The 9,912-nt window shown below is 42.2% G+C and overlaps 1 long non-coding RNA gene across 8 annotated transcripts in view; it reads left to right on the forward strand.

The window, feature by feature from the left end:
* Nucleotides 1-9,912, forward strand: part of LOC140624410 (uncharacterized) — a 373,398-nt gene that overhangs the window by 209,084 nt on the left and 154,402 nt on the right. The gene's annotated exons all lie outside the window — the stretch shown is intronic.

The following is a 9,912-nucleotide window of genomic DNA, read 5'->3' on the forward strand; positions in this document are numbered from 1 at the left end:
TCTCTCTCTCTCTCTATGAATAAATAAATAAAATCTTAAAAAAAACAAAAGGCAGACAGAGGAGTGTATACTTGAGCTTGTAGCCTGGGAAACCCAAGGGCTCAATTTCTTGGTGTAATGATGACATTCCTTCCCATTGGCCATAAGCTGCTGCAGAGCTTGGGCTCTCTGTCCCCAGTAGTGTGCACTTCCTAGACACACAAGAGATAGTTGCTATTCCAGCTCCCAAAGCCTGTCATTCTGTGAGTGACTCTTACCCATGAAAGCATAGATGGAGGTTCAGGGCTAGCCAAGTGATCCTGCGTACCTGGGCCAAACCAGAGCCTTGAGGTCATTGTGACTGGTTCCCCCTCCCACAAATTCTGGCCCATCCCTTCCCTGAAAACCATTTGTGGTGGTTTTGAAGTTGCTTGACCAAGGATCCAGAAATATCAGTGCCTCTGGAAATCGTTTTTTTTTTTTTTTTTTTTTCCTCATTTTCTGCATATGCTTTATTTAAGGAGATAATCATGAGTGAGAGGGAAGGAAGTGGCCGCTTAGAAGTCATAGATCTGGGCTCGGTGAGAAGTCCTTGGTACTGCTCTGTGGGTTTTCTGCTACGCCTGCCTCACAGAGTACTGATGAGGTTAAATAATTAATGTATGTGAATGTACTTTGTAAACTCTAAAGCACTGCAGGAATATAATTAATTATGTTTATAATTACAGGTAATGTAATTATAATTGTAATTACTTTGTGGGTGGAAGCAGTATATATATGCCCGTTCTCTAGTAGGATATCCTTGGTGAGATCATCAATTTGTATAGTTGAGCTTGATTTACTCTCTCTGACTTTATTTTCAACTCTAAGAATAAAGCTATAAGACTTTAGCTTGAGGACTTTCGGTTGTGTTTCAGAAAATGGGAAAAAATCACATAGAGTGAGGATGGGTGACCCAGTACCTCAAAGCAGTATTCCTTGGCACTTATCTTATCAGGTAGATAAAGTTAAGGCAACTTATTTATTAATTTGCCTAGATACAACAATGATACTTGCAGAGATCCTATAGGTAAACAAACATATACACATATAATATGTATAAGATATGTATGTATTAATGTCTTACTCCCAGTGCCCGTTATTTCCAGAAATCCACTAGCATTTAATACAATCCAAGATGGTGGTGCAATTGCTAAGTTATAAGTCTGCTCTGTGTATCAGGCAATATATTTATTAATGTTAAGGCAAATGTGTAATAATTTGTATTATTTTCCTTGCTCGGCAAAATGAATCAGCTTGATAGTAGTGCTAGGTAGTTACTTCCTTTCATTAACACGCTTCATCTTAAAAAAGCACCATGTTTTGGACCATGTTTTGCAGCAACATTTGTGTTTGTGCCTGAGAGGCAACCCAAGTCTAAGAATTCTCATAGCCTGTCAGAGAAATCTGTACTGTTAAGAGATAAGACTAGTAGAACCATCGTTTGTGGTTTTCCCCATTTGAAAAGTCGATACAATGCCAAGATATTTAACAGGAAAAATTCTCTTAGTATGTCCCTCCTTGAAATGGCAGGCTTCCACCCGAGAAGCTAAACATCGCATTTTGGAGTCACTGACCTTCTGCCCTTGTTCCTATGCACTGTTAATTGTTGTTAATTTCTAACACCTCATTAATTACTTCCATTAAAGATGTGGGAGAGGGAAATGCCCTTCACTCATGGGTGGTCACACGAATAAACCATTAATAATTACAAAAAGTGTATTACTTTAAAAGTGAAAAGAGAATTTGAGCCATTTGTGTAAAAGTTTCTGTGTCTCTCATGGCCTGGCTGTGACACTTTGAAATCTTGCCACTGGAGTGTAGGTGGGGACACTGGGAATGATACAACCGTGGCTGAGGAAGAAGCTGTCTCTTTTCCGTTCCTTGATGACTCTAACATTTGGCCTCTAGAACATGATGTACTTTTCAGAGAACTTTTTATCCTTACAACTTTTTTCTTTTTTTGCAAAAGAAGCCTGGAGCAGGGACAGTTTCCATCAATGTGACAGCCCAGGTCAGTGACACAATCAGGACTTAGTGTAGAGTTCCTGACTCCCACCCTGATCCAGCCTGCCAGACCATGTCGGGAGGTTAGCGCTGGTGCTGTGGTGACTTCACTTCCACCTCAGGCTTTCCCAGAGATGAAACCAGGGCCACTTCACTGACATTGGGATCCCAATCTTTTGAAAGAAAAAGAAAGAAAGAGAGAAAGAGAGAGAGAAAGAGAGAGAGAGAAAGAGAGAGAGAGAAAGAGAGAAAGACAGAAAAGAAAGAAGAAAGAAAAGAAAAGAAAAGAAAAGAAAAGAAAGGAAGGAAGGAAGGAAGGAAGGAAGGAAGGAAGGAAGGAAGGAAGGAAGGAAGGGAGGAAGGGAAAGAAAGAAAGACAAGCAAGCAGGCCAGCCTGGATTACCATTTAGTGTTGAGATTTTTATTTGGTGCTTATCTTAAAAGCTTAGGTAAGAGAGTCTTCCCACAAGTTTCTAGGAGTGTTGAGAATTAAATATTATATTGGAAAAAAGCACATCAGATGTGATCTCTAGGTTGGACCAACCAGCAGAAAATTTTAAGGTATAGACAAAAGATTTGGGAGTTGTAGATGAAAAATTATTTTGTGGATATAGAGTTCAACAGTGAAATCCAGTTTAGATTCTATAGTCAAATGTAGATTACTGCAAGGATCATGTTTTGAACTTAAGAGCTCAAGTAGAATTCCTTCTAGTTGAACTTCTCGTTTTGCTAATAAGACCATGGAGATCCAGCGAGGATCAGGAGACACCTTGGCTGTGAATATGGGAAATATGAGAACTGGCTTTCCTGGTTTCCTGTTACGATTCTGCTCTTCATCTGGACTGTGATCTCAAGAACAGGGCAACATCTTTTCTCTCTCCTCTTCTTCCCCTTTCCTCCTCTTCTCCTTCTCTTCCACACTAGGATGCTGGGGAGATCAGAGGGGATAACTTTCTACTTCCCAGAATAAGCTGAAAACTATACCAGGTGGCTTGGGATATCAGATGACTTCATGGACAAAAGGCCAGGTTGGAAGTCTATAAACATCAGCCTGATTTTCAGAAACCATTTAACCTTCGGGCCCCCATTTCTTCTTATCTGTAAAACGAGGCACTTATATTTTAACTCTTAAGGCTTATTAGACAGTTGGATTCTAAGGTCTAAATTCCCCTGTAATTTCTTCCTATTTTACCCTTCCTCTTAGTTGCTGTACAGTAGTCGAATAGTCTATAGTTGACACCACTTCACATTTTATTTATTCCCTCTTCTATTAATGGGAACTTAGTTTTTTTCCATTGAAAGTAATGCTATAGGGATGACTGGGTGGCTCAGCGGTTGAGCGTCTGCCTTCAGCTCAGGGCATGATCCTGGAGTCCCAGGATCGAGTCCCACATTGAGCTTCCTGCGTGGAGCCTGCTTCTCTCTCTGCCTATGTCTCTGCCTCTCTTAGTGTGTCTTTCATGAATAAATAAATTCTTTTAAAAAGAAAGTAATGCTACAATAAACATTTTTGTATAAATCTCTTTAAAAGCAGGTGTAAAATTTTCTCCAGATTATCAATTTTACCGAATGCTGCCAAATTAGCCTCCAGAGTGGTTTTACTAATTTACCAATCTTCATTCCCTCCACTTCTGTTCCCACAAAGGCTGCAGGGTTTTTGCCACCTTATCACATCTAAAGCCAGCTAGCAGGACATGGGCTCTATTTCGTGTGGATGTAGGTCCCCACCATCTGTTCCCATTGTTTCTTCCACTTGTCTTCCACTTTGCCTCCACCAAACCACAGCTCTTTTCTTGGTAAGAGGTGAAGAAGCAGTGCTTCACTTCTATTCCTGCTTGCTCCGGACTCTTTCACCTTTGCCTTAATAATCAGTCTTTCTCCTAGGAGTTATGCTTTGAAATATGCAAGTCAGGAAGAGAATTCTTCATTTAACGCTGTCTCATCCATTCCTTGAGTTATAGAGCAGAGACATGTACAGCTGCTTGAATAGGGGAGGAGAAACATCAAAAGGGGAAAAGATATACTAGAGGAAAAAAATCAGGTAATATTGAAAAATTTTATTTCAACATATGCATTTAACAAATTGACTTTATTGAAAATAGTAAAATTACATGAAATCTGAACTATGATAAATCTAACACATAGGGCCATTGTTACTGTAGGACTCATCATTTTTGCCTTGGATTATGGGATAGCATTTCATTACTTGTGTCTGGGTCTTATATTTCCTATAGGAAGACAACGATCTGTAATTAGACCAGCTAGATATATGCCCAGGCAGGGAGAAGAAAAGAGGGAGTCCAGGAAACAGTATAAAGGGGCAAGAGATTGAATGAAGGGAAAAGTGAGGAGGAGAAGCTCCTGACTGTGAGGAGTTTAGCCAGGGACACCAGAAGAATTTGTGTTCCTTTGATAAGAAATGGGAGGAGAATGTAGCTTGAGATGACAGGTAGAAGTGGATGAATTGGAAATGGGATGTAGAGAGTGTGATCATCTCCTGGAGGTGATCATTCCACGAGATCTTTTTCTTTAAAACTACAGGCAGGACAGAACAACACCTCTGCTGAGTTTCCATGCCATCTGCAAGGATGCCCTCCTGCGATGTGTGCGTGTTCCTGCCCACTCCACGTTACAGTGACCCCCTGCCCCCCACGTTCATGCGCCATGCATCAGCTTTCTGCTGACTTGGGGCTTTCCTTCTCATCGCAAACCCTTCACATCTGAACTTTGCTGGCATTTGTTTGAGCATGTGGACACACATGGAAATAACCCCATGGGGCAAGAGACCTTAGATGCACACTTTTCCCCAGAGCAAAAGCCAGCTTCTTTCTATATCCTTAGAACTGGCTTCTCTTCAGCTGTGAGCATTCTTGAACATGGGCAGCCTCTTCACAGTGCTCTGGTACCTCTCAGGGAAAGTGAATGACCCCATGACCAGGTGAATATTCTGCTGGAGGTCCCCTGTTGGTTTCGGCAGTAAAAGGACTCCCAGCTCCTCCTTCTCATCCCTGTGGTGTATGGTTACTCCTTGCCCCTTTTGAAGTTTTTCAGAAATAAGTTACTCAGCAAATTTTATTTTGTTCTCTTACTTTCACCTCCCACTGCAATAAGGCCATAGATGTGTCCGTGCTGACTGCACCCTCTGTTCAACCCAGCCAGAAGCAAACAAAACAAGGACATTTCTACCCAGTTTATTTGAAGCACTATTTTAAACAGACTGCTCTGAGTCATCAGTGATGTCCTGTTTCTAGGACAAAGAATAATTGCTCTAACCTCATAGTTGCTCTTTTCAAGGACTCAGGTTTAAAGGTTACAAAGAGCTATTCAAACTCAATTATTTCTAGTTCCCTCTCACTTTTTGCACTGCCTTTCAATATGCAATGGAGTGCCCATTCATAATCATAGACCATTCAAGTCATATATGTTTTCAAGATTGTAAAATGAAGATTCATTCATTCCTTGACTTACCCTTTCAACCAACATTTCTTGAGCACCTTGGCATGCTAGGCCCAGGTATTGATGCTGAAGAGCCAAGACCCTGAGAGATGCCTTCCGGAGGGGAGCTCAACTGCCAACAATTGGCTATAGCTAACTTGAAACAAATTGCTCATCTTCTGTGTTCTTTTCTCTACTTTTCTTCCTTTGTCTTTTCTATATTTATTTTTCATTGCTTATATTTCATTCTTCCTTCTTTTTCTCTATTTTTTCCTTCTTTTTTATTATCCCACTATGCCATGTTATTTTCAAAATGCCAACCTTATCTTCTGTCTTGCCCATTCATTTCATTGTACCAATTTTTATCAATGATTGAAGAACAGACCACCTCTATGACCCTTCAGGATTGTTTGGCAATTTTAGGCATCTGAAAGAATGAAGAAAAATGTGTGAACTACGGTCTGAGTGAATAAGGCTATTGGAAAAAAGATATGGGTTTTATGAATTGGAAAGAAGGACCATATTTCTGAGCAAAACGTCAACTTCTGGATTAGTCAGGATTGGCTGGGTTTTGTTGTAGTAATAAATAATCTCCAAACGTCAGTGGCTTAATCCAACAAAGGTTTATTTCCTGCTGAAGCTACATGTCTACCATGGGCCTGTGAAGGATGCAGCCCCACCGTGTCATTCAGGAATCTGGGATAGTGGGCACTCTGTCATCTCAGCACGTGCTTCCAAGACCACTTCTGCAGGGGAGGAGAGAGCAGGAGGGTCATCCACTGATAAATGGATGGGAGTGACACACAGTTCTTCTGCTCACAACAACCAGACAAATCAGATGGCTTATCCAACTGAAAATGAGTTGAGCTGTGCAGCTTTCATGTGCTTGAGAGGAGAGGGTGTGTGGCTCTTTGTGACATTAGTAGCGTCCACCACAGCACTCAGAGTCAGCAAGTTTGAAATCAAGACTGTGGAAAATTCCAGATGTCTGGCTCTGCAATGTCTGAAGGACGAATGTAGAACAAATAGCCAATCTGTTGTGTTCTCTAGTGACAGAGCTCACTCTTCGCCCTCCTGGTTGCTGCTTGTAAGTGCCTATCTCTGGCCACCCAAATGCCTCACAACCTCACACATCCTCTTCCACAGATCCTTGCATGTGAAGGCAGCATTTTTAATAAATACCCATGTGTGTCCTTTTATCCAATAAAATGTCAGTCTTAAATTAGTAAGATAATTCATCCCTAAGGTTGAAATATTCCTCTTAATTTACTTCTTTAATTAAGGGAGGTGTGGGGTTTGTGAGGCTTGGGCCATTAGGAAGCATAACTGTTCTGAGCCAAGACTGGGAGGCCATTCCTAGCCTGTGACAGTGTGATGAAGCGAGGCTGCCAGTAAGCCAGGGTGTCAAGGATGACAGGACAGCTCCATCTATTGTAGCCACCAACCTGAATACATAACAGAGTGCATCACCTCCCTCAGACACATTCTCTCAAAGTGAAATTAACTTTATGGGGTGCGCAATTGTAAAGTCTATTTGGATGGTTTTATGTAATGACCCAGGAGTTTTCAGACAAGTGACTTTTGGGCAGCTATAAACTGGAGTTAGCCTGTACTTCTGGACTACCCAGAATGTCAGAGATCAAAGCCTGAAGGGTCGTCCATCTAAGAGTGGATATGTACTCATGACTCATCTCTTGCTGGAGCCCAGTCTACAAGAGAAGAAAGATGACAAAACCAGCCCGACACAGTGGCAGAGAGCGGAGACTCCAAATCTAGGCCAATTCTGGGTCTACACCTTGGTTGCCCACTTATGAGCTTGTGTGACCTTGAGCAAGTTATATAACGTCTTTAAACTTTAGTTTCCCATAAAGCAAGAATGAAAATAGTACTTGCCACACAGCCTTGTTGAAAGAATTGAATGAGGGGATGATACTTAGCAGAGTGGCTGGCTCACAATAAGTGGTCAGAAAATGTTAACTCTTACTAGTACTTGTTACTATCAGTATTGTTCAGGATAGCAGGAGTATTTGGAGCTTGTGCCTTAAGCAAAATGCTGTGCTGGACCCTAAGATACAAGGGCAGAACAATGAGAAGAAGCAGGAGATGAGAGATACAAGATAACTAAAATAAAAATAGTCAGCATTTAATTGTGGGCTTACTCTCTAATAGGTACTTTACATAGATAGATCTTTATATAATCAATCTCATTTAATGTTCACACAACCCTCTGGGTAGGAAAGATAAAGTCAGTTGCAGTGGACAACACTAGAGCTGCCTGGAGAAATGGAGGAAAGACTGGACTGTGTGGTCTGGCTTGACTGGAGCACAGGAGAGGAATGGCTAAGTGGAACAGGATATAACTGGTGTCCCCGGGAAGCCCCTCACCAGCACAGTGGTCATTGCCCACATGGAGTCCAAGGTCATCTCTCATTTTGGCCACATGGTCATTATTGGCATGCTGTTTGACCAAGAAATGTGAGACTGCCTTGAGGCAGTCACCACAGCTTTGAGAGACTGGAAGACTAAAACACATATTCAGGCCATGCTTAGGTGCAGCTTCAAATCTTGGGGCAAATTCAAGACACGCTAGAAAGCAGTCAATAGCAAACCAGTCTCACATGGAGGCCCCGGGAGGCTAAAACTTCTTGGTGATCCAAAGTTGACCACTAGATGGAGCCCTGCCAGGTATGGTGACACCTGAGAACTGCGCTGAGAACCCAACTCAACCAACCTCTCCACCTCTCCCACCTCCCATTTGTTTTTCTACTGCAAGGTCAAGACCACCATCAATACCACGGTTTTTAACACCCCTCCCATATGTTTCACTATGAGTCAGACATAAAGTATAAAAGCATAAGGAAATTTGGAAACTTCATGACTCTTCTAGACTTTTGCCCCAGTAAACACTTTGGTAACAAAGGTTATCTCCGTGTAAAATCTCTATTAAAATCACTTTATGGCCTTATCTGAAATTAGCACCTCCAGAATTCTTGTGCTAACACTTGGTTTAGTTTACCTACTTGTGTCTTGATCTTACACTTGATATGCCCTCCTCAGATAAGAAAAGGGTTGAAGCATTTCTGGACTATAGATCAACCTCTAATGTTATTTGAAAGTAGGAGTTGGGCTCAGGGGTTAGGTTTTTTCCCTTTTTTATTTGTGTATGATTTAGTGTTCATCCTGCACTAGACACTAAAATGCATTGTTTAATTATCTGAGCTCAACACACCATTTTATAATTCATTAGTCAGTTGCTCTTTGCAAAAGCTTATTTCTTATGAAACAAAAGTGGGAATCAAGCAACTGGACTATTTATCTCTCTTTAGGGGTTGGGGGTTAATATCTGATAGCTCATAACATCTTTATTATAATGCATTTATAATGATTTACTGGAATCATTCTATGGCTAAGTATCTAATGTCAAAGCTGGGATCTGGCATGAAATAAAATGCTGTATCCTTGGGTAGCTCTAGGGAGAAAAAGGCCTCAGCCAATATTTTCTGTGTAATTCTACAAACTGTAATAAGGGTAGGGGTAATTGCCTTAATGTCAATTAAGCTATTAATAATGCCCATCTTGTCATTCCTAAATATAGCAGTGTCTCAATCATACATTACTGTTCCCTGTTAGGACTGCACAGGAATGAGATCACGGCTTATGTGGATCAGGAAGTCTGTCTAGCAGCCAGTCTTACTCCTTTCCATAAAACAAAGTTTGGAGATTGATTTACTTGTTTTTGATGAAAAATCTCTACTTAGACATTATTTGTATTTGTAAGGGCACCGTGTTGGCAGTCCTTGTGAGCAGGGGACAGTGCAGCCCAAAAAACTGCCTCCTGTTCCTGTCTGGCTTCTGCATGACCAGAGTAAGGTACTCTGAATCAGGACCGGTCTTTGGGTTCCGGATCCCTGACAGATGGTCAGGACAGTCCCGGAACAACCCTCCGGAGGATCCTGTCTAGCCACAGGGGGTGCTGTGAGCTGCGCATGCTGTTGCCCAGCGACTTGGATGCACACAAGTTCCTCAAGGACAGACAGACGGACTGAGACAGGTCACAGACTCACGGGGCTGGTGGGCCATCAGCAAATTTCAGCAGCCAAGGTCAAGGGTAAACGGCATAGCTGGAGTAAGGACTAGAGGGTGAACTGTGGGACTTGGGTGAACGAGGAGAATGTCACCGGCACTCCCAGATGGGCCCTGAATCAGACCCGTTTCTCTCCCAGCCACGAAGGGCCAGGCCTCCTTCGGGTGGCACTGCTGTTTCCCGGGGCTGGGCGCCCAGCAGCCTCCGCCTGCCCCCCGCCCCCCCAGGCCTCTCGGTGAAGTGAACTTGTACTTGATGATATTTAGAGCTCATTCATTTGTCCCGAGGAAGCTTATTGTATGGCAGTTTAATGACAGAAACCTGTTTTAATGCAAATGGACATGTAATCCCACTAAGCCACTCCGAGG

The sequence above is a fragment of the Canis lupus genome, chromosome 34 (assembly GCF_048164855.1).
Source record: "Canis lupus baileyi chromosome 34, mCanLup2.hap1, whole genome shotgun sequence".
Classification (NCBI taxonomy): Eukaryota; Metazoa; Chordata; class Mammalia; order Carnivora; family Canidae; genus Canis; species Canis lupus.